Below are 25,947 nucleotides of genomic sequence, written 5' to 3'. Positions count from 1 at the left end.
GAGAAATGGGAAAAGAAGAACTTATTTTCAAGTTTCCAGGTAACGACACAGATGCAAATGGAACTCTGTCAGAGTCAGAAGTTCTAACTGATACTCTTAGAGAACCAACTATGCACAACCGGACGTAGACTCGGCTTCATTCTTTTGATCTTATTATAGAGAGAAAAATAAAGAGGTTCAAGGACACCAAGCCCACAAAGGACGGGCATGTCTTCATGTGACCTTGATGCAGGCTCTCACTTCAGTGCTCTATAAATTCATCAAAGTTCCGCTGCGACTTTCCAATTATTGGTGCACATAGTTCTTCTCTTTCATCCACATCATAGTAAAGTGTCCATTCCTTCTGTCCAGGAGAAACCATTGAAGGTCTATCACTCCTTGGTTCCTTGGCCAGTGGGTGGCCACGGTTATCCAAAGAACTTCCTTCTGGCAATTACAGACACAGCAGGACTTTGCTTTGCTTAAAGGATGCGAATTTAACTGGGTTCTTTAAGATTCAATTCTTATTTTAAGTTTTTCACATGACAAAAGGCCAGTAGAAAAACTAAAATTGGAATAATTCACTGAAATGTTAACATTTTTCTACTAGAAGTGCTTTTGAAATGCTTGTTTTAAATGAATACTTATATTAGTAAAAATTTCTGTTATTTTAATATTTCACAAAATCAGTCACAATTCAAGCACTTAATGCAAACAAAAATGTAGATTCATTAATTAAAAAAAACTCTTTAGTAACTGTTAATTCCAGGTGTTATAATTTTTGAGAGGTATATATCAATTTATGCATTAATCATAATACTTCAAATTGTGGCACATTATCATTATTTATTCATAAAAAATACCAAACTTTCATTTTTATAGTATTCGTAATTGATTATGGCTACTTACAAGTTTAAATATTTAACATGCTTAATAACACTGTAAATATGGAAGTGGGTTGTAAGACAGGACACTTTTGTGAATCTCTGAATATTTCAATTTGAACAGGTGGTATAGTTGTGGGTTTTCCCTTTGTGTTCTACCATTCTGTGATATTCTCTGTGTCTACCGACTGTTGCCTCCTCCTGCACATGGTTGGTAGAATCCATTCGCATTTGTTATTCATTTCCCTAGGATGCATTCACTAGATGCCTCTTACTTCATTTTGTCACAAACAACCCCAAATTTTTAAGACTTTATGGAGGAATTTATCTGAAATATTACCCCAGCTGTGCAGTCCTTGTGTTCTAAGGACATGAATAGTTAATTCAGCCACACCTCCAAGAAATGCTTTCCTGTGTTGCTACCCAGGATGTAAACTCCCAACACCTGTTGAGAGTCCCACCCTCCATATTTTATAGTTTTACCCAGTTTTTTCTTCCTGTCAGTTTTATTCTTCCATTGCTTTGTACTGAATTATATATAATCTTTACCATGATTTGTGTGTTATTCTTGCTTGCCATTTCTTTGCTGTTCCTAACAATGGTGATTTCCTATTGATACGGTTCTTTATGTAACAGAGAACTATAGATTAGTGATGTTAAAGAGAAATTTAAGGAAAAAAAAAGTTGCACTTATTGCTGAACCAGAAACCTGTGATGGAGGGGCTTTGTAGGGCAGTTATAGTACGCTCTGAACGGTTATATAGAAATATTACCATTTTAATAATGGACTAAAGTTTTTGTGGCAGCATAGAGTTTACCTACAGTTCTAAATAATGGTATCATTTTATTTTTTTCTAGTCTATAATGTGTTATGTTTTTCTGAGCTCATTTTGAAACTTTCATAAGAGCGCTGTGGAAGCCTGGAGTGACTTTTTCTATGAATTTTGTCTGAAGGCATGAGCAGCCAGTTTTCCTATCAGCTGTATATTAACTTCGATCACCCCAGCAAATGTTGCCTGCCAGGCACTTATGTACTATAAAATGTATGTTATTACCCCTATAAGTAGAGACAAAATTACAGTCAGATATTTTGAAATCATGTTTTCTATTAAATTTGAGTCATTAATATAAGTATTAATTAGTGTTTTTGTCTGAATCAACTGTGAGTGTGATGTCTTCAAAATAGCATGTTTTCCCAATTCAATAATTCTCTATTTAAGTTTTCATCATACCATGCTACAAAGTATTGGTTTCATATCGTGTATTTAGTTATTTATATTCAAATATATCCATAAATACCTATTTATCTAACACCGTTTCAAATATTTTCATTTATTTAATGCTAAGTGTGTCTAGAGTTTGGCCAGATCGAGACCCTCAAAGATGCTTCTATGTTTTTCTGACATGACCTATCATTTAAAAAAAATTTTCTTACTTATTATTACATCATGGAACTTTAGACACATCTTTGTTTTTATACCCTTAGCCCTAGAATCAGCCATTTATACAAGGTGCCCTGGAGGTTGACGAGGGCACGCAAACCTCCTTTTTGTTTGTTTTTGCCTGAATGCTATTTATCTTCATCCTTTCAGGGGACAGAATATCCTAGCTATCTGCACCATCCTTTGCCCTTCTCTTGCTCTTTCTCCTTATGTTCTCATTTTTTTCCTCAAAGAATTCATACAGATATAATTAGTTCTTATCCAGTTCCTAACAACTTAAAGTTCAATGAAGTATTTGCCTCATTTTGTTATGGATTTGACTTGCCTCATTTTTAAAAAATCAACTATAGAGTTTACATGAACACTGATGTGATGTTCCCATTGTCAATGGATCATTTGCTGCTTTTGTAAGATTTAGAATCTATAATGAGGTTTTCAGTATTAACCCTTTCTACTCTGTAATATATTTTTTCTTCTGCCCTTGAGCTGGTGTTGGGACTTGCTTTACTCTTGGCAGGTGATAAAACACTCCTGGCTTTTGTTTGCTTGCTGCTTTTAAGAGAATGTCAAGGAGGGAGAGTCTCTTATGAGACTGCATATCTAGCTGCAGAAGCACTAGGACTGTATTTCTGAGATCCAAGAGACACACTCTGGGCAAAGCCGCTTTATATACTCTTATTTTTCCCTTGGTTTTACTTTCATTTTTCTCTGTATTATTTTCTTAGCGCCTTTGCAGTGATTTAGAGAAAAGGATTTGAAATTATGCCCAGCATCTCTGTTAAACTGAGAGCCTGTTTCTAGTAATATTATAAACTTATTCACAGAAATGGAAGCTTCTATTTAAACTCTTCAACATTTTTTCTCACAACAAATTTCATCTGCAAATAGGCCAGGTTTGCAAACATCAGCTCGATGAAACGAGAACAATGCACAGCCAGCCTGAGACAATAGCTAGCTATATCATAGTATGCGTGTCTGCGTAACTAAATCCACATATTTTCAAGCCTAAAGATTATGTGTTGGTGCCAGCAAATCAGCTGCCAGAAGAGAAGTAAGCTGTGAGGGAGAGATGCAGGAAAATTAATATAATTTCTGTCCCCGTGTCTAGTTGTTTTGCCATTTGCTGACAGAGAAAGATCTATCTATTAACACGGGGTCCTTTAATTTTAAAAAAAAATATATTTGTTCACGTGTATTTTGCTTGCATATATGAATATAGAACATGTGGGTGTGGTTCCTGAAGACAGCACAAAGCCAGATTGGGTCCACTGGAATGGAGTTAGAGCTGGTTCTGAGCCCACCCTGTGGGTGCTAAGAGTCTAACCCAGGTCCTCTGAAGAGCAGTAAGTTCCCTTAACGGCTCAATCATCTTTCCAGTCCCCTCGATTTTCATTTACACAACAGATTATATTGCAGCAGCACTCAATCTTATTAGCATTGCTACCAGACTCACTGACAAGTAATTCACACATTTGTGGTTTACAGAGCAAGAGCAAAAAGAGCCACAACAAAATCCAACACCAGTTACCCCTCCCCTTCCCTATCATGCCCTAGAAAACGCCACCATCTCAATTTCTTTCTCTGCAGTTTTTTTTTTCTGTTGCGATTTTTTAATTAATAGAATTATACATAGTATTTCTCAGTGGCTGGTCTCATCATATTTTTAAGGTACTTTTGAGTTCTAGCATGTGTAAGGACTCTTATTTGACTGAAAATGTTCCATTTATCCCTCCATGTGGCTGTATTATATTATGCTTCCCCATTCAGGACTACTTGTATTGCTTTTACTTTCTGTATTAGCAAAACCACTGTTCTCTCTCTCTTTACTTCTATTGAAAAATATATTTTTTTCATGTAATACATCCTTATTATGGCTTGCCCTTCCTCTACTCCTTCAAGTCCTCCATATCTGGCCTACAATGTAGATACATCTCTTTCTGTCTTGCATTAGAAAACAAACAGGCTTCTGAGGGATAAAAGCATAAGATGTGAATGATAGGATAGGATATGAATGATATGATATGATATGATGATATGATATAAGAAAAACTCACACATCAGAATTGGACAAAATACACCATCGGAAGGAAAGGAGATCAAGAAAAGCACAAGAATCAGAGACCCACTCATTTGTACACCCAGGAATCCACTACGGAACACTAACCCGGATGCCAAGTATAGGAACTGGCGCAGACCTGTATAGGGCCTGTGCACGCTGTCTCAGTCTCTGAGTTCCTACGTGCTTTGCTCATGTTGATTTAGAGAGCCTTGTTTTCTTGATTTCCTTCATCTCCTCTGGCTCTTACACTCTTTCTGCCTCTGCTTCTGCCGAGTCCTGAACCCCGAAGGGAGGAATTTGATGCATTTCATTTAGGTTTGAGATTCCAAGTTTTCTCACACTCCATAATATGTGGCTGTGGGTCTCTGTATCTATTTCCATCTGCTTCAGTAGAAAGCATCTCTGATGATGGCTGAGCTGTAAATACAGCAGAAGATAATTAGGAGTATTTTTTTTTGCTTTCTTTATTTTCACAATGGTAGCATTTTATTTTTATCCTAGGGCCCTGGTCTATCTATTCTCCAGCTCTTGGTCACCTATGCAGTGTCAGGTATGGACTGGTCTCAAGGAGTTGACCTTCAGTCAAATCGTGTATTGATTGGTTTCTCCCACTTTGTGCACCAATGTCCTCGCACATCTCTCAGGCTGGACACCATGGTATATCAAAGGTTTTGTGGCTGGGGTTGGTGTTCAGATGTCTCTTTTGGGTGCATGCAAAGAACCTTCTAGTACCAAAGATGTTAGCACATAGGGGTGCAGCTCTATATGGGCACCAACTCAACATCTCTACAATCAGTGAATTGTGTAGGTGTTGTCTTCAGCAGAGGTGCCTTGCTGTCAGTTTGTGGAGAGCAACTTGAAGCATAAGTGTCATCCTGCATTGATTGGTAATTCCCATGGGACCCCTTTGTCCAACCACTCATTCAGATGTAACCCAAGCCCTTTACTGGAGCTTCTTTTGGTGATGAGAAATGGTCAGGTGGGACTTTGTCTCCCCTATTATTCTTGCAATTTCATTTGGATTATCTTCATAGGAATTTTATAGAAAACTACCATATTAGGTATCAATATTAACCCCTCAAATGGCCCTTAATTGAGCTGTCTCTCCCCATATTCCCTCCCTTATACTTACTTTCTCATACCCAATTTATTCTCCCAGTCCATCTACCCATATCGATCTATCCATCCATCTATCCATCCATCTATCCATCCATCCTCCATAACTACCTATTTCATTTTGCTTTCCTAGGGAGGTCTTACTGTCTCCCCTTAGTACATGACTCTATATGTAATCTCTGTGATTTCACAGACTGTGGCTTGATTACCATTGATTTAATAGCTAATATCCACATGTAAACAAATACATACCATATTTGTCTTTCTTGGTCTGGATCACCTCACTAGGGTTGACTTTTTTTTTTTCTAGCTCAACTGACTTATCTATCAATTTCATCTTTCATTTTTTGAGACTTGTGTAGTACTCCATCTTGCAAAAAGTACCACTTTTTATTTTTTATTAATTTATTATTTTTATAAATTACAATATTCACTTTGTATCCCAGCTGTAGCCCATTCCCTCATTCCACCCAAATCCTACCCTCCAACCCTCTTCTCTTCCCGTGCTCCTCCCCCAGTCTTCTGATATGGACGGTATTACTCCGCCTCCATCTGAACCTAGCCTATCAGGTCTCATCAGGATTGGCTACATTGTCTTCCTCCGGGGCCTGGTAAAGCTGCTCTCCCCTCAGAGGGCAATGATCAAAGAGCCAGCCACTAAATTCATGTCAGAGACAGTTCCTATTCCCCTTACTAGGGAACCCACTTGGACACTGAGCTGCCATGGGCTACATCTGTGCAGGGGTTCTAGGTTATCTCCATACAAGAAGGAGGATCCTGGATAAGATGATCAATCCTCATTTGGAAAGAAAAACGGGATGGACATCTGAAGAGGGAGAAAACAGGGAACAGGACAGGAGCCTACCACAGAGGGCCTCTGACTCTACCCAGTAGGGTATCAAAGCAGATGCTGAGACTCATAACCAAACTTTGGGCAGAGTGCAGAGAATCTTATGAAAGTAGGGGAGATAGAAAGACCTGGAGGGGACAGGAGCTCCACAAGGAGAGAAACAGATCCAAGAAATCTTGGCACAGTGTGCTTTTCTGAGACTGATACTCCAACCGAAAAGTACCACTTTTTAATGCATTTTTTTTTCTATTGAAGTACATCTAGGGTGTTTTCCATTTCTATTTATCAGGAAAAGAACAGCACTGGGCAGGGTTGAGCAAGTGTCTTTGCGGTAGGATGAAGCATCGCCGGGTATATGTTCAAGTGTGGTATAGATGACTCTTCAGAAAGATCAGTGCTCATCTTCCTTACATCTGCATACAAGTTTCGGGTGAAAATATGAGGGTGAGGTTGCTAGAACTCACAGGAACTTTGTGTTAAACAACATAAGGAAGGAATTGACAAGTTGTTTCTCACAATTTAAGTTATTATCAAAATATACGCACTCCAATTTTCTAATCCTTTCTACCAAATGTTGTCATCTGCTTTGTGAGGTTGTTGGGGATTTTATCCTGATTTTTGGATAATTTTCACTGTTTTGGACACTGGGTTATGGTATATAGACATAGGATGACCTCAGACTGGATATTTTTTGCCCCCTCCTTTGGAATAGTACAACTATAGGCATGTGCCACCATGTTCAACTTCCTTCTTTCTTCTTAAATATGGCCATCACAGTGGAAATGTAATCTCATTTGGTCTGTAATTTCTTGAAAGATACTAGTTGAGACTTTTATTTAGTCAAATTGAACTAATTATTATGTGATGTTGGCTAACCTAGGAGATAATAAAAAATGTCTATATGGAATATAAATGATGTCTCTTACTCAGAATGTCAATTCAGCTTGAAATGTATCTTTGGAAGTTTATTGAAGTATTGGAAATAACATCTGATTTTCAGCTAATTTTTGTAGAGAGGCATAGGAAAAATAAACTGGAGTCTGTTTCCTACCAGTCATAAAAGCTGGCTCCATTTAAGTCAGTCATAATATTAAGAATCTGCTCAGGAAAGATGATATACTTGGCAAACAGATATGAGTTCTTTCAACTCCTTAATTTTATCTGAAGCAATGTCATTGGTTTACTCACTCAAGGTCAGTTCATTTAAATGTTAGTTGAGAAATGACAAATGCAAATTATTTGAAAATGGAAAAATACCTCATTCTCCAAGTTTCATAGTGTAAAATTTTAATAGGATTACTTATATTAAACATGTTGGATTACTATTAGGTTAGTGAAATTCAGCATTATAAAGTCTTGACATAGAAAACCAGCTGCAATTATTTATTTTTTTAGGTACATATTTAATTCTAGCCACTCTTTCTCCTTTAGTCTGGCTGAAGTTATTCTGAGCTATGATCTTTGTTGAAAGGCAGGTCAATCTATTCTTGGGTCTTCCGTTCTGTGAAACAGCTGTGAGTCAGCACTGAGTTATGCTATTGAAAAAGAAATAGGCTTTTCAGCTGTGTGCTAATATTTGATGTGAGGAATATAGTTTAATTTGAAATAATATTTATGATTCTGAGAATGTGCAACTTTATATAAAACTTCAAAATTTCATTTAATTTTTCTGTAATATAAGTATAATCAAAATTTTCATCTTTTAATAATGGCATGTTACCATAATGCAATGAAATAGTCTTCAGCAGAAAGAATGATGATACACGTTTACTTACTGACATGAGTAGATGTAGTAAAATTTTATTCACTTAAAGTATATAGATATATATGTAGATTCCATAAAACATTTCTAGAGCAATATTTGAACCAAAGTTGTGATATTTGAATTAAGTTTAGAGTTTTGTATATATTTTATAGTATTATTTATTCACTGCATACATTAATCAAAAGTTTAACTGTTTATTAATGCAAAAATTATAAGACAGATTGTAAATACTGCCAACATTAAGGAAATCAATTATTATATGATCAAGATATATCCTTGTAATCATCTCAATAGATGCTGGTTTATTTTCTGCCATTTTTTTCATTTAACTTTTCTTTGTTGTGGTTGTTGCTTTATCATTACATGTGCTCTTTTAAAATTTTTGTTTTAAATTAAAAATAATTAAAAATGCATAATTTCCCCTGCCCAAAGCCTCCTTCCAACCCCTTCCATTTATTGTATCTTGCTCACTCTCAAATTCGCCATCCCTTGCTTTGGACATAAACATGTTTTTGTTTTGGTCCCAGGTATGGGATGTGAGACTGATTCAGATGGTCCACAGCAGCAGACTATTCACCTCATGCGGGTTCTGAGAGTAGTTCTTTGGCAGCTGCAAATAGTTTGAGTCTGAGGACTCCAGAGAGAGAGGATAAATGCCAGATGTAGGAGAGTGGAGAGAGGAGAAAGAAAAAGGCTCCTGTTGCTTCTCTCTTGCTGCTCCTGGTTGCTGTTGTGAGACAAGAAGGTGGAGATCTCCTAAAACAAGGGCTGGACTGGCTCCTAGGAAGCTGACAGCCCTGACCAGCAGAAAGCAGCTAAGAAAAGAACTGTGTCCCCACTCCCACTAACCCTTTCTCCTACCTGGTGGTGAGGTGTTGGAAGGGACTGGGGTGGAGTAGGGAACAGAAGTCCTTATTTGTCTGTAGTTCTTTGTCCAGGAGTGGGGTCTATGAAATTTTCTCCATCCACAAATGCCTTGTAGGTATTCTGTACAAAATCCATAAAAATATGAACCAGGTCAATATTAGGAAAAAGTAATTCATGACTGGCTTGACACAATTGAATGTTGTAGGAAAGTACTATTCCTGAGCAGAATTACCATGCAACATGTTAGGATTATCTTTCCTACTACATACTGATTAGATTTTAATTGCAGTCAATTTTTGTAAATGTCATTTTTTAAGATAAAAATTCATTTTTCTAGGCATTACGCTTTATGTTGTCTTACATCTGTGAGTACATACATCTGTGGGTAGGTAACTACATTGTTGTTTTATGTGTTAGGCTTACAGTATCTTCCCTGCACTGTTTGAATAACCTCATGAATATGAAGGGAGCACTCACACTGCCATTCTTTTAAATACCCTGTCTGACCAACTATTCTACCCTTCAATCCTGTCATAATTAAATATTTTATCACAACATATTTTAATTAGATTTAACATTTTTAACACAAGAAATTTCTTATGTTTTTATTTTTATTTACATTCCTTTTTAAATGTAAATGAGTATTTGCTACTTGATATGATGTCACTTGTCCCCTTAGTGACCTAAAGGACGTTAATCTCCTATTACCTGATATTATTCAGGCATAGAAAGCGGTTCAGTAGGCAGCTCAGCACATGCCAACTAATGCCTGCCTCAACCGTTTTGGTAAGTTATCCTTCTCGCTCTCACCCTGTTTTCATCTTACACAGAAAGGGGCTCACTGCAATCCTGCTCACCTCTCTATTGCCTGGTGAGCATGAGGCTTTCTTCATCTGTGTTCGTCATGCAAACTTAACTTGGAAGTTTTAACAACTTAAAGGTGCATTTTCTAAAACAAAATATTTCTTTATTTATGGATATTTGAAACATACAATCATTTCCAAGTGGTGTTCTCCTACTGTGCTAACAGAGTGTCAGAAACACAGACTATCATCCCATCTGGTATTCAAGGCAAAGTCGAGTCAGGCATAGGGAGAAGGCCTGCTGGCACCGACGGGAAGAGCAGCATCTATTATTATTCCTCTTCCTGTGGAAGCTGTGCCTGCATGGTGATCTGTCTAAATCATCCGGGGTCTCAGGGGTAGACCCCACAGAGTCACACTGTGTTTTTGGAAAATATTTCAGAGGAAGAATAAAGTTAGAAGGTTTGAGGACTATTATTTTTACTTTTTTTTTTTTTTTTAACAGCAAGGTAATTTTCCCTTGTAGCCATGAAATTCACCAAGGGTGAAACTTACGGTTCTTTGACACAGTGAAAATTAGCTCTTTACTATGTATCTATACTTGGTGTTATATTAAGTACTTTAAAACTAACAGTAGTAGAGCACTTACCCAATTTCTCTGTCTGTCTTTTTGTCTGTCTGTGTGTGTCTCTGTCTCTCATATACACACACACATTAAGTGGTTTTATCATCAATGTTCATGTAACCACAATTTTCTTATATGTGTTTTGTTTAATTGCATATATATGCAATTAAATAAAAGTATGTGTAAGAAAAGATCAGAAAATATGAATTTCTACCTAATCTTTAGAAAATTCATTTTAATTAAAACAAGATCAACTCAAAAGATTGGTCAGTGTTGTCCTTAGGTCGTAGTAGTGACTGTCCTATATTTGTTCTTTTTTGAAAGAAGACAGAGTTCTGTGTTGTTCCACCCTGATAACCACTGAGTACTCTTCATCTTCAATAAATACCTTGTCCTCTCATCAACTAAACTGTCCTGTTCTGCACCTTTACCGTTGTCAGTCATTACCTCATGTCCTTCTGCTGCTTAGATCTTCCAGTATGTTTGCATCACCTTTTCCAACTATCCTCCTAGCACGTCATTTAAAATATTGGGTTGTTTGAAATCTGTGTAGTTTGTATTCAGACAGTATAGAGTGAGGGAGATTTTATCCCTTCCTCATTCCTTTCCTCATCACTATAAATGAAGTTTGTTGTTTGTATATCTGACATTCAGTATTTCTTCAAATTGTGTGAGCTCTCACTACCTGCTGTTTAAAGTGACTCCTTGCTTGCTGGCCATGCGTGTTACTTCTTTGTACTTTAGATACCTGATGCATGCGTCTCAGTTCTTTCTGAGGTTAGAGGCCTGATGTGTCCATTCCTGTTCTTGGAGATGTAAGAGACTGCCACCTGTCACCACTCTGCTTTGAATATTCTAATCCACTCTTCTTAGTAGAATAGTTTCTAATGAAAGTTATTGCTCGTTTTTTCTAAAGGTTGTATGCCAGTTTTAATCTTTGTTTTCTGGTGCTCAGATATGACCTTTATAAACACTTGTTTTTATGGTTTTCTTATTTGTAATTTTGGTTTTGTCTGAGCTTCTTGAATCTATAGTTTGGATCAAGGTTATTAATCCAGGAAAGTGATCGCTGATTTGATAATTATAATATTATAACAATTATAATATTTTTTCTGCCTCATGCTCTGTCTTCTCATCTTGGTGCTACCCAGAGCTTCCACTGTGCTCTCCTGCTATTGGTTTCCTTATTTGTTCTTCCCTTTCCTACTTAGTTTCAGTTTGACAAGAATCTATTTATACATCTTTATAGTTAGTTATTAATAATCTCAGGAACAAAATGTCCAACATTTTTATTTCAGTTTATTTTCTTTGTTTGTTGTTTCTGTTTTATGGCGGTGTTGGGGGGGGGTGTTCAGGATTTCTCTGTAGCCTTGGTTGTCCTAGAACTTGCTCTGTAGACAAGGCTGTCCTTGAACTCACAGAGGTCTACCTGCCTCTGCCTTCCAAACGCTGGGATTGAAAGCATGTGCCACCACTGCCTAGCAAGTTTATTTTATTTTTACTTGATTTCATTTATCCTTATTGTCATATTCCATCTACCCTTACAAGGTACCTATCTTTTTAAAATTAATAGTAGATATTTTAAATTTTCTCCACGTCAATACAAACATATTCATAGTACGTGTATGATGCAGGATTTGTTCTCTTGGGCTCATCAGTTATACATACACTCACTGGTAGGGGCGGAAGGCTCCACCTTTCAGCGGACGCGAAGACAGCGATAAGGGAGGAAGAGTGAGGGAGAATGGGACAGAAAAGGGGGCTATGATAGGGATATAAAGTGAATAAATTTTAAATATTTTAAGTAAAAAAAAAAGTTTCTGTCTCCTAAAAGTATAGATCGCCATCAGATTATGTGTGTTTGTTTGTTGTTTTGTCAAAGTTATCAATGGAAACCCCCAGTTTGGCGCTAGGGCTCTCTAATCCAACTGAAGAAACCAATTGCTGCATCTCTCTGAATACGTTTCCCTTTCTGAAAATTTAAGTGACATTCCACCCTTGAATTTTGTCCTCTGGTAATTTTAAGGGGAAGAAATTTTATGTGTTGTGGTTAGATGATGGCTCTCAAGTTCTCCTTAATCAGAGCGAAAGCCAGAGCCCTTGTCAGCACTTTAGGCCTGCCACAATTGTTCAGTGTTTCTTGAGATCCGGAATAAACTACTTAAACTCACATGACTAAAATAAGCCACTTAAGCTCATTGTCTCAGATTCTATTTCCAGAGTAACTGAAGCTAAGATCACAAATGAAACCATTTACTGAGAAATGATAGTATCTTATCCTAGACTGCTGCCACAGCTGAGAAAGTCACAAATAAGGATTAGATCATTACATGCTTTTCTTCTAACTTGAAGAGAAAATGACTGCTCCTTATAAATTTAGGAAATTTGTAAAGTGAAACAATTACCCTCAATTACTATAACTCATATGCTAAAGTTGGCCTCTTGGAATCCATTTATACACACTTTTTTGAACTCTATGTATGATATATATATATATGATACATGTTTTATTTCTAGCTCAAATGTATGTTTGTAAAGAAATAGTTTTTTGAAACACTGCTAGGTAGAGTCTTTCAGATGCCTTTTGTGGTAGACTCCTGTCATAAGTTCAATGCACATCCCATTTGTCTTTCTAAATGAGGATTAATCACCTTCGCCTGTGTCTACTTTCTTGATTATCTTCTTTAGGTGTGTAGATTTCATTATGTTTATCATGTCTTGTAGGTCTATATAAGCGAGTATATACCAAGTTTGTCTTTCTCCTTCTGGGATACTTCACTCAGAATGATCTTTTCTAGATCCCACCACTTGCCTGCAAATTTCATGATTTCCTCCTTTTTGATTGCTGAGTAGTATTCCATTGTGTAAAAATACCACAATTTCTGTATCCATTCCTCCGTTGATGGACATCTGGGTTGTTTCCAAGTTCTGGCTATTACAAATAAAGCTGCTATGAACATGGTTGAACAAATGTCCTTGTTGTGTACTTGAGCAAATTTTGGGTATATACCTAGGAGTGGTATAGCTGGGTCTTGAGGTAGCACTACTCCTAGTTGTCTGAGAAAGCGCCAGATTGACTTCCACGGCAGAGTGCAGGGAATCATATGAAAGAAGGGGAGTTAGTATGATATGGAAAGGATAGGAGCTCGACAAGGACCAAATATATCTGGGCACAGGGTCTTTTCTGAGACTGACACTCAACCAAGGACCATCTATGGATATAACCTAGAACTTCTGCTCGGATGTGGCCTGTGGTAGCTCAGTAACCAAGTAGTTTTCCAAAGTAAGGGGAACACGGACTATTTCTAACAGGATCTCAAGGGAAGGCTGTTTGACACCCACCCCCAGGGGAGGAGCAGTCTGTTAGGCCACAGAGGAGGACTTTGCAGCCAGCCCTGAAGATACCTGATAAAACAGGGTCAGATGAAAGGGGAGGAGGTCCCTCCTATCAGGGGACTTGGAAAGGGGCAGGGAGGAGACCAGGGAGGGAGTGTGGGGTTGGGGAGGGAATGAGGGAGCAGGATACAGCTGGGACACAGAGTTAACAAAATGTAACTAAAAAGAAAAATAAAAAAAAAAGAAATAGTTTTTTAAATCTCAGTTTATTTACTTTATGTCCCTCTCTCCTCTCCTCTAAGTTCTCCCTTACCTCTTTTTCCATTCCCCTCTCCCTTTCACCTGAGAAAAGGGGTGCTTCCCCCCTTTTCCCCCATATCAACCTTCCTCAGCACATCAAGTCACTTCAGGACTGATCATATCTTCATCCACTGAGTTCAGGCAAAGCAGCCCTGCCAGGGGGAAGTAATCCAAAAGCAGGTAATAGAGTCTATGTTAGAAACAGACCCCCCACCACTCTCTAGGCACCCCATATGAAGACCACGCCCCCCATCAGCTATGTGTGCAGGGGTCCTTGGTCCAGACCATGCATGTTCCTTAGTTGATGTCTCAGTCTCTGTTAGCCCCATGGGACTGGGTTAGTTGACTCTGTTGGTCTCTTGTGAGGTTCTTGTTCCATCCAGTTCCTTCCATCTTCCTCCCAACACTTTTGTGGGACTCCCAGTTTTCTGGCCCATGCTTGGCTGCAAGTCTCAGCATCTGTCTTCACCTGCTGTTGGCTGGAGCCTCTGAGAAGTCGGTCAAGTTAGGCTCCTGTCTGAAAGCAGAGCACAGCATCATTAACAGTGTCAGGGGCTGGCTCTCTAGCGTGGGGTGGGTCTGAGGTTGGGCCAATTATTGGTTGGGCTTTCCCTCAATCTATGTTCCCTCTTTATCCCTGCACTTCTTGTAGGCAGAGTAATTTTTAGATCACAGGTTTTGTTGGTGAGTTGTTGTTCCCCTCCTTCCACTAGTCCTGGCTAGGAGGTGGGCACTTAAGGCTTCATGCTCTCCCCTACCCATTAGGAGTCTTAGCTAGAGTCACACCATATCCTCCCAGGATCCTACCCTGTCACAAGCCTCCAGCATGACAAAGAGGTGTCCCCTATCAGTTTCCCTTCTTGTTCCCAGCCCACCCTCTCTCCAGTTCTCTCTATATCTGATCCCATCTTTTGCTTCTCTCCCCATTCCATCTCCTGCCCACTTGCCTCTTCACTCACTTCTGATGTCTATTCTATTTCTCCTTCTGAGGACATTTAGGTACCCACCCCTGGGCACTTGTTGCTTAGCTTCTTTGGGTCTATAGATTGTTGTATGGTTATCCTGTACTACAGGTCTAAAATCCACTTATAAGTGAGTACATACCATGTACGTCTTTCCAGCTCTGGGGTACCTCACTCAGGTATTTTCCAGTTCCATCAATTTGCTTGCAAATTTCATGTTTTCTTTGTTTTTAATAGTTGAGTAATATTCCACTGTGTAAATGTACCACAATTTCTGTATTCATTCCTCAGATGAGGGACATCTAGGTTGTTTCCAGTTTCTGGTTATTTTGAATAAAGCTGGTGTGAACATAGTTGAGCAAATTTCTTTGTTGTATGGTAGCACATCATTTGGGTATATACCCAAGAGTAGTATAGCTGAGTCTTGAGGTATAACTATTTCTGATATTCTGAGGAAGAGCCAGATTGATTTCCAGAGTGGTTGTGCAAGTTTGCCCTCGCACCAGCAATGGAGAAGGGTTCCCTTTTCTCCACATCCTTGCCAGCATGTGCTGTTATTTAAGTTTTTGATCTTAGCCATTCTGGCTGGTGTAAGATAGGATATTAGAGACGTTTTGATTTGCATTTCACTGATAGCTAAGAACACTGAACATTTCTTGTTTTATTTTTTTTTATTTATTACAATTTATTCACTTTGTATCCCAGCTGTAGCCCACTCCCTCATCTCTTCCCAATTCTACCCTCCATCCTCCTTCTTCTCCCATGTCCTGCCCATAGTCCACTGTTAGGGGAAGTCCTCCTCCCCTTCTATCTGAAACTAGCCTATGAGGTCTCATCAGGACTAGCTGCAATGTCTTTCTCTGTTGCCTGGTAAGGCTTTCCCCCACTAGGAGGAAGTGATCGAAGAGCCAGCAAATGAGTTAATGTCAGAAACAGCCTCCTTTCCCCTTACTAGGGAACCCATTTGTAGGCTGAGCTGCCATGGGCTTCAAATGAGCAGGGGTTCTAGGTTATCTCCATGCACGGTCCTTAGTTGGATTATCAGTTTCTGCAACGACCCATGGGCCCAGATTTTTTGGTTCTGTTGGCTTCCTTGTGGAGCTCCTATCCCTTCCAGGTCTTTCTTTCTCCCTCTTCTTTCATAACAATCTCTGCCCAGATTTTGGCTATGAGTCTCAGCATCTGTTTTGATACCCTGCTGGGTAGAGACTTTCAAAGGCTCTTGGTGGTATGCTCCTGTCACTGCTAAGTGGATATTAGACATATAATATAGGATAAACATACTAAAATCTTTACACCTAAAGAAACTAAGCAAGAAGGAGGACCCTAGGGAAGCTTCTCAATCCTCATCCAGAAAGGCAAATAGGATAGACATCAGAAATGGGAGAAAACAGGAAGCAGGACATTTAGTATTTCTTTAAGTGCTTCTCAGCCATTCGAGATTCCTCTTTCATGAATTCTCAGCCTAACTCTATGCCTAATTTTTAATTGGATTACTTTATTTGTTGATGTTTAATTTCTTAAGTTTTATTTTATTTTTTGTATATTTAGATAGTAGCCCTTTGTCTGATGTAGGGTTGGTGAAGATCTTTTCTCAATTTGCAGGCTGCCATTTTGGTCTATTGACAGTGTCCTTTGACTTACACAGGCTTCTCAGTTTCATGAGATCCCATTTATTAGTTGTTGATCTCAAAGCCTGTGCTGTTAGTGTTCTGTTCAGGAAATTGTCTCCTATGCCAATGAGTTCCACTTTATGAGGAAATCCAAAGATTCATTAGATCATACTTCAAAAAACCTATATGCCACAAGTTGGAAAATCTAAATGAAATGGATGATTTTCTTGATAGATACTACTTACCAAAGTTAAGTCAAGATCAGTTTAACAAATTGTTTAAATAAACCCATAACCCACAAGGAAATAGGCGCAGTGATCAAAAGGCTCCCAACTGAAAAGAGCCTTCAACCAGATGGTATTAGCACAGAATTCTACCTGACTTCAAAAAAAAACTGATATCAATACTCCTCAAATTATTCCACAAAATAGAAACAGAAAGGACATTGCCAAATTCATTTGATGAGGTGAAAGTCACCTGAAACCTAAACCACACAAAGACCCAACAAAGAAAGAGACTTTCAGACCAATCTTCTTTATGAACAGTGATGAAAAAAATACTCAATAAAATACTTGCAAACCAAATCCAGGAGTGTATCAGAAATATCATCCACTACAATCAAATAGCCTTCATCCCAGGAATGCAGGAATTGTTCAAGATAGGAAAATCCATCAACATAATCCACCATATAATCAAACTGAAAGAAAAAAAAACATAATCATCTCATTAGATGCTGTAAAGGCCTTTGACATAAACCAGCAACCCTTCATGTTTAAAGTCTTGGAGAGATCAGGGATTCAAGGAACATACCTAAACACAATATAGGCAATATACAGCCAGTAGCCAACATCAAGTTAAATGGAGAGAAACTTAAAGCATTCTCATCAAAATCACAGACAAGACAAGCTGCCAACTCTCACCGTATCTCAATATAGTACTTGAAGTTCTAGCTATAGCACCAAGACAAGTAAAGGAGATCAAGTTGATAGAAATTGGAAGAGAAGAAGCCAAAGTACTGCTATCTGCAGGTGATAACGATAGTATACATTAGTGACCCCAAGATTCTACCAGAAAAATCCTATGGCTGAGAAACAGCTTCAGCAAAGTGTCTGGATACAAAATTAACTCAAAAAAGTCAGTAGCCCTCCTGTATACAAAAGACAAAAGGGCTGAGAAAGAAATTAGGGAAATAATACCCTTCACATTAGCAACAAATAATATAAAATATCCTGTTGTAACTCTAACCAAGCAAGTGAAAGACCTATGTGACAAGAACTTCAAGTCTTACAAGAGAGAAATTGAAGAAGAAATCAGAAGATAGAAAGATCTCTCATGAGATCTTTCTGATTGATCCTACTGATCAAAGGATTAACATAGTAAAAATGGCCAATGTGCCAAATGCCATCTACAGATTCAAAACAATTCCCATTAAAATTCCAAAACAATTCTTTACAGACCTAGAAAGAGTAACAAATAACTTCATATGGAAAAATAAAAGACCCAGGATAACATAAACAGTTTTGTACAATAAAATAAATTTTGGTGGTATCAACATTCCTGACCTCAAGCTATGGAGATAATTATTACTAAAGAGCAATGGTAATAAAACCTGCAAGGTATTGGCATAGAAGCAGACAGGTTGATCAATGGAACAGAACTGAAGACCTAGAAATAAACCCACGCTCATACAGGCACTTGATTTTTAGCAAAGAAACCAAAACCATACGATGGAAAAAAAAGAAATAATCTTCAACAAATGATGCTGGTCTAACTGGATGTCTGCATGTAGAAAAATGCAACTAAATCCATATCTATCACCCTGCACAAAACTCAAATCCTAGTGGATCAAAGAGTTTGACATAAAACCAGAGACTCTAAACTTATTAGAAAACAAAGGGGGGAAAGTCTGGAACTCATTGGCTTAGGAGACAACTTCTTCAACAGAACACCAACAGCATTCTGAGATCAAGAAGTGCTAATTTTCTAGAAGCAAGGTAAAGAAAAGCTCATAAAGCCAACAGGATTTGTTTTGTTTTTCTTTTTTTTTTTTTTTTTTTTGCAGATACGTGCAAAGGTAAATAAATGTTTCATGTGAATATCTGGTATAACAATATTCTGAGAAAATAAGTGAAAATTCCTAGCATGAAGTTTAAAATAAAATTTTAAAAGATGTAGAAACGTAAACCAACATGTGTGTGTGTCATACTGTCTCCTTATCACACTGAAGTTATTCTTATTACTCTGAAGATCCCAAGGAATTTTACAGTTGCTTTTCAGAAACTACACACACACACACACACACACACACACACACGCACACACACATATATATATACTTTCTTTATTACATTTTAGCATAATAATGATAATCACTTTTTGAATATTTTGTACTCTGTCTCGTATGTTTTGTTAAGGTAGTTTTGGGACTTCAATACTCAAAGGTATATTCCATAAGCTTCCTTCCTAAATGAATATTCTAGTTACATTAAAATGAAGGATAAAAGAGGAATAAAGATAATGAATAAAAGAAATCTTATTTTTCTAGAAGCAAGGTAAAGAGGAGCTCATAAAGCCAATATGATTTTTTTTTGCAGATGTGTGCAGAGGTAAATAAACATTTCATGTAAACATCTGGTGTAAAAACATTTGAAGGAGCATAAATGACAAATTCTAGCATAAAGGTGAATATAAAATTAAGAAAGTTGTGGAAACATTAAGAACTTAGGTTGCTTTGGATGTATCAGAACGGAAGAGGATGACAGAGCTGTGGCTTTGACACAATATCACTGTACTTGTAGCATGGTAGATACTCTAAGATGAGAGAAAATTGAAGATATAAACACACTGAAATCAGAATAATCCTGGCTTCAAAAAGTAATTGAGATATTCCATCTCCTTCAGCCTTTTGTAAGAATATGTAAGATTGTTTAAATTATGGAATTCATAAAAAGAATTACCAGAACCTGTTTTTTCCTTTAACATGAAGCTCTTTTCCAGTGACTGTCTCATTAATCATTATTTGTAGGTTCTAAGTCTTTTTAATTATGTCATTAGTCATTCTTGGTAGCTTACATTTGTTTGGAATTTGTCACTTCCTCCACCACCTGGGATACCTGGTTTATTACCATTCATTCATTCTTATGCTGACAGGAAGTTGTCCATTCACTCATTCTTATGCTGACAGGAAGTTATCACTTTATCTGGATCCTTTCCATGTCTGATATCAATAACACCATCTCTTTCCCTACTTCTAGTTTTCTCTATTTCAGACTTCTTTTTATTTACTTTTTGTTCACCTAAAGGCATGTCAATTTAATTTAAGTATTTTAAAAATTACGAATTTTAGTTTAATATATCATATATTTTTACTTGTTTTTTTATTTATATCTTCTCTGATATTTATAGCGTCTAATTTCTGGTGAATTTTGGCTGGTTTTTGCCCATTGTTTTGAAAGACAGTATTATATTTTGAGGCTCATTCTCATAAAAATAATATCGTAACTAGTAAGTATTTGTGTGTAGGTGCTAAAACCTGTGTCCACGAAGAGGTCAACTTGCAGAAAGGGCTCTCTCTTTCCTTCTATGGTTCTGAATTCAAGTCACCGAACATTAACCCACTGGACCACTTCAGTAGACCTAATCTCAGTTTTGACAGGAGCATTTGTTTCTATTAGTTTTCCTCATAGGCATGTTTCTGTTCCATCCTACCCTGTCTCACTCTTTTTCTACTTCACTGTCTCAAGGTCATTTCTCCCCCTGACTGTTTTCGCATCCCCTGTCTTAAGTTCACCGTCCCTCCTGCCTGCCCACCGGCTACTGATGTGTGACTGTGTCCTCCAACACAGTCTTCCTTTTGCTGTAATGTTTTCAATACCAGACGCTGCTTTTACTTTTTCACTTTGGTATTTTAAAAGGTCAACTTCTGTGAAACTTCTAAGTCATTAATTATCTTCTCAATATTATTGAATTTTTTCTTTTTCCTGTGTCTCTCCTTCTGTATGTGTGTGTGCGCATGCTCGCGTGCTTGTACACACGTGTATGTATGTATGTGTGTATGTATGTATTTGATTTCTTAAAACTTACATGCTTCAAACTGCTATGGATCCTGTTAGTGTATATCAGATTCATTTGTTTTGGGATCATTGACTCCAACATGATTTTGTCTTTGGGGGAGTGTGATGCATGCTTGTTTTTGTTTTTGTTTTTCATATTTCTTTTTGTTTCATACTATTGTCTACATACTTAAATGGGAATTAGCTCTGTTGTTCACTTCAGATTGACTTGTCTCAGGAAACTTTCACTAGTCCATCTACTTCTAGGTTCTAAATCGTGTCATCTCACGTTGCCAACCTTTCTTCTGAAGTTCACCTCCAGGCATTTTAACAAATGGGAGACTGATTTACAAAGGTAAAACTTGAATATCTGGCAATAAGCCTGAAACTTGGGTTTGCAGGGACAAAGCTAACTCCACGGTTGGGAACCTGATGCCTCAAAGCAGACAAACAACTAGGATAACCGTAATATCTCAGACCACTAGTATGAACACAAAGCCTGAGCCCATGGTGCTAGATGGATTATATCTGGACTTGAAAACTATGGATGTAACATTGAGTTTCAGGTTTTTGGGCATGACCTAAATCTTGGATCTGTTCACAGCATCTAGGTTAGCATATGCTTATACACATTTATGAGTGAACCCTGAACATACCTACAGCCTTTTATATTCTTTTTCTGGAGCATGGGGTTTGCTTAAAAGGTAGGTGCGTGCATGGTGATATAGAGCATAAGTCTTTAGGGGCTAGAAGAGTCCCAGCTCCTTAGGGATTATGTAAGAATTTTTATACAGGGTGCTGTTCTGAAGCATGAACTCATGAGAGCTCTTTAAAACTACAAGGTACTGGGAAAGACCTATATTTTGTCTGTAAAGAATGGAGCTATAGAAATAGGAAGATAGAACACAGCAGTTATATAAAGTCTGGGTGTTGGCATGACTATAATCTCTGTAATCTCTGATGTTTGAAGAAAGGAGGAGACCTGAAACAGAGAGCCACATTGACATCAAGTAGGACTGAACCTCAGATTTCTAGGGCCTAACCCTAAGTTTAAGTCTTTAAGTTCTACTATGATGAAAATGACCACACAGTCCATCTTTTCCCTGCTGCGGTCCTGCTGTGTAATCATTACAGCGTCTATTGGTACTGCCTTCAACTCACAGTGCATAGATTCTGCTCCCTGCATGGCACTAAGCATTTCTTGGAATTTTAAATCTATGTCACATATTTAAAGAAAATCTTTCCCAAGCAGGCTGAATTTGAGTCTGTGGTAGTCAAACTGGAAATATGATAGGCTGATTAATAGACAGCGGTTTAGCTGGGTGAAGCAAACCTTGGTAAATCTGAATTTTAATTATATAGTTTGAGGATGGTGTTGAATATGAGTCATATAAATATTTTTAAACTGTCACATAAAGTTTGATTAACTTCATGTAGGTATTTTCAAGTATGGACATTTGCCCACATTGGTGTTTCGGGGGGGGGGGCATTCTGAAACAGCACCACTTTATAATTTTTTAAATATTTTTATTCACTTGGCATTCTGGTTTTATCCCAGTTCCCTTCCTCCTCCATGCACCATCCCACCCCCCATCCCTCAGAATTCATTTTCCATCCACCCCAGTTTATCAAGTCTTACCACTTTCCTTTTAACAAATGCTTTCGACTAAAACATTTGCTAATGCTATTTATTTATTACTGGCTGAGTTTGTGCTACACATTAGACAGCCAGAACATGCCCTGTTAAAAATGCACGGGATGCAGCAGAAAACCTCTGCTCTTGGGGTGCTCACATTTACACAGAAATGTTAGTTGAAGACATCCAGCAATAATATCTCCCTTTAAAGAATCTGAATATTACTTGGTAATGAGTGTTGTGATGAGCCACCATGAAAAGCATAATCTTAGACAAGACCTGTTCTCTTTAAGGTTGGACTTCATGCTATTCCTTTTATCTACATGATGAGGGCTTTACTCTTGGGGCCATGGAAAGATAATTAACTTCTCTATTTCAATTTACTGATTTATACAGTGCACTATATGGCTCAGCTCTTAATGCTGCAAACTGAAAAATTCTTTTTTCTTGCTGTGCTGAGAATAAAACTTATGGCCTTGTATATGATAGGCAAGGCTCCACCATTGAAATAAATCCTTAGCACTGAAAAAAAATCCTTAACTTTATGATTGTGTTTCATGACCTTCATATTGCCCTCCTAAAAGTAAAGATTCAACCTTCCCTATTTTATTCGAATATAAAACTTGGTGGTTTTAAATCTACAGCTCTTGTGGCTGACTTCTTCCCTTCTGCTATCACATCCAGTAGACACTTTAAAATTTGTGTGCTTGGTTAAAGATAGAATGACTATGCCAGCCAAAGACTGAGTTCTCTTGACTTGAGCATATATGAGTAGGTGTGTCCTTTTCCCTTGATTCGATGGTAGTCTTTTCTCTCTGCTGTGAGAAGCTGTGCTGAATACGCGTTAACCTTCTTAACGAGTCAGTGCTTGTTTCAGCGGCATCAAGAAGGAAGATCAGAGGAGCCACAGAGGAGCCAGCAACTTATGACTGATTGTATTTTTACACACATGCAGTTTAAAAATGCTTAGTTGGTAACAGCGCATGTGTCGCTCACATGCGTTGAATACATCATGAGGAAACCATTCTATTTCACTCACGATTGTTCTTAATTTTAAAATATTTTTATATAATTTGTTTTTCTCTTTCTCTTCCTTCTTCCAAACCTTCCATTTTGACCCCTTCTCTCTTTCAAATACATGACCTCCCTTATGTCATAATTGTTACAAAAATATTATTTGATTCCTTGCTTCAGTTCATATTAAGTTGAAGAGTCTGGTCCAAAATTCTTGGTTGTTTTGAATCACCCTACAACCTCACACTGACTTAACTACGTGTCTTTTACTCTGTTGTAGGAGAGTACGAACTAAGAAGAGACTGGGGAGGGGGATGATAGGAAAATAAAAATTGGTGAAAATATTGCATAGGATCTAATGTGTGACACCTGATAAGAACAAGAAGACACTATTGTCATACAGGCTAGTTAACATTCCTGAGCTTTGGTATTTTCAGATGAAAATTCAGTTGAAAAAAAGATCTCTTTGGGAAGGGACAAGAGAGGGAGATACAGGGGGGATACAAAGTGAATAAAGTGTAATTTAAAAAAAGAAAAAAGATCTCTTTGTAATGCCAACTCTATTATTTTAAATGAGGATTTAATGAATTATCACATGCAAATTCTAAATAAGTTTCTGAGCCTATAAAAGTAATGAACAAATGTTACCTATCATTATGATTTAAAATTACAATCTTTTCCTTCAAGTCCAAGTTAATATCGATATTTTTGAATGACATGCTTTTCCTAAAAAATATTAAATTTTTCTACTAAATTTTCTAACATTTAGAAATGGAATAAAAATTATTATTCTCTACAGGAGTATTATTGTTATAAAGAATAAACATATCATGAAAGAAACACTAAAATTATGTAAGCAAATATCACTGTGGATAAAATCGCATGGATTAATGAAGAGATTATGAAAAATTTCTACTGCAGGTCACTTGAGAATTAACCCAACAACAAATGAAGATTATTCCATCATACCACACCCTGTGTGTTGACTGTAAAGCTACCCTTGGATCTACATATTTAAACCATGAAATCATACTATTAATTTTTGTTTCATTTAATTTGCATACTTTATAACTGTTATTTTGATTATTCAATATGAAATCCCCAAGAACTCTAGATCAAATTGATCCGTGTTCAGCCTTTTAAATCTTTTGAACTTCAGAAGTAACAACATAGCACAACAGGGAATGGCTGACGACCCTGCTGACACACGACAACCAATCATTTATACTCAGGAAATCATTCATAAGGTTGTCCATGGTGCTAGAGTTGTTCTACTTAGTTTGTGAAGTTAACAAAAATAAATTTATCCAATAAAGAATAAACTTTCATAGATTGAGTGAGGCACAGATCTTGACAAGTGGTTACTAAAAGACATGCAAAACAGATCACAAGAACTTCATTGTAATCTGTGTATAAATAAATGCATTACAGTAAACAATAATATAAGGGAAGTATTAGTCAATCATTAAACTATTATTAATATACTTTTTGAATATGGCATATATACATATATGTGCATACATACATACACATGTATATGTATGAGTGTGTGACATTGGGTGTGTTTGATATGTATATGTGTGGGGGACCAATGTAGATACCAGATTCTTTCCTTGATCTATCTCCACCTCATATACCTACCTTCATAATTTTAGAGTCCTATTTTTATATGTACGGGTGTTTTGCCTGCATTCATGTTCATGCTTGATGCCACGGAGGCGAGAGAGGAACTGGATCATCTGGAATGTAATTACAGAAAATTTTGAGCCAATGTGTGGGTGCTGGGAACTGAATTCAGGTCCGAGGCAGGAGTGGCCATGGATCTTATCGGCTGAGTAGTCACTCCACCTGTAATTTTGTTGTTGTTTTGCCAAGATCTCTCACAGACCTGAAGGTAATAATTTATTGGGTTAGTTTGGCTAGGGACAAACTTCAGTGATCTACCTGTGTCTACTCCAGTCCACTCTTGCTGGTCTTATAGGCATAACTTGTCATCTTTTCCCTCCAAATCACAGTGTCTAGGATCATGCTATGAGAAATGACCATGTGGCTATTTTCAAATTTAAAAGAATTTATGAGTAATATAGAAAAATAATGTAGTCAGTGATGAGGACTGCAACTGTGCTCTCTCTCTCTCTCTCTCTCTCTGTGTGTGTGTGTGTGTGTGTGTGTGTGTGTGTGTGTGTAACAATTACAATTAAGTGAGAGATCATGACTTTGGGAGTTTGGGGCAAGGAGAAATTGAAGTGGGAGGATTGGTGGAAATGACATCAATGCAGCACCCTTGTATGAAACTCTAAAGAGGTTTAGTTAAACAAACTCAGCCAGTGTCTTAAGATATAAAATGAACTGTGTCTGGCAACAATAGGTAAGGTTTCAAAGCTGTTGTCCAAAGCCTTATGGTTCATGGTTCCTCATCGGACTCACACTGCTGACTCAGTGTTCATCCTCTGTGAGGGAGGGTTGAAAGTAACTCTTTATCCACAAGAAGCATCATGGACACAGTGTGCTTCTCAGTTTGCTTCCTTCTTCTTTCCTCCCTTCCTTCCTCCCTCCTTTCCTTCCTTCTTCCCTTCCTCCCTCCTTTTCTTTCTTCCTTCCTTCCTTCCTTCCTTCCTTCCTTCCTTCCTTCCTTCCTTCCTTC

The 25,947-nt window shown here is 37.5% G+C and overlaps 1 protein-coding gene across 1 annotated transcript in view; it reads left to right on the top strand.

Moving 5' to 3' along the window:
* The window catches only part of Znf804a (zinc finger protein 804A), a 223,424-nt gene that overhangs the window by 160,605 nt on the left and 36,872 nt on the right, over positions 1 to 25,947 (top strand). The window lies entirely within an intron of this gene.

The sequence above is a fragment of the Psammomys obesus genome, unplaced genomic scaffold (genome assembly GCF_907164565.1).
Source record: "Psammomys obesus unplaced genomic scaffold, mPsaObe1.curated_primary_1811, whole genome shotgun sequence".
Lineage (NCBI taxonomy): Eukaryota > Metazoa > Chordata > Mammalia > Rodentia > Muridae > Psammomys > Psammomys obesus.
The sequence above is the reverse complement of the archived record's forward strand: the minus strand, read 5'-3'. Positions and strand labels throughout refer to the sequence as shown.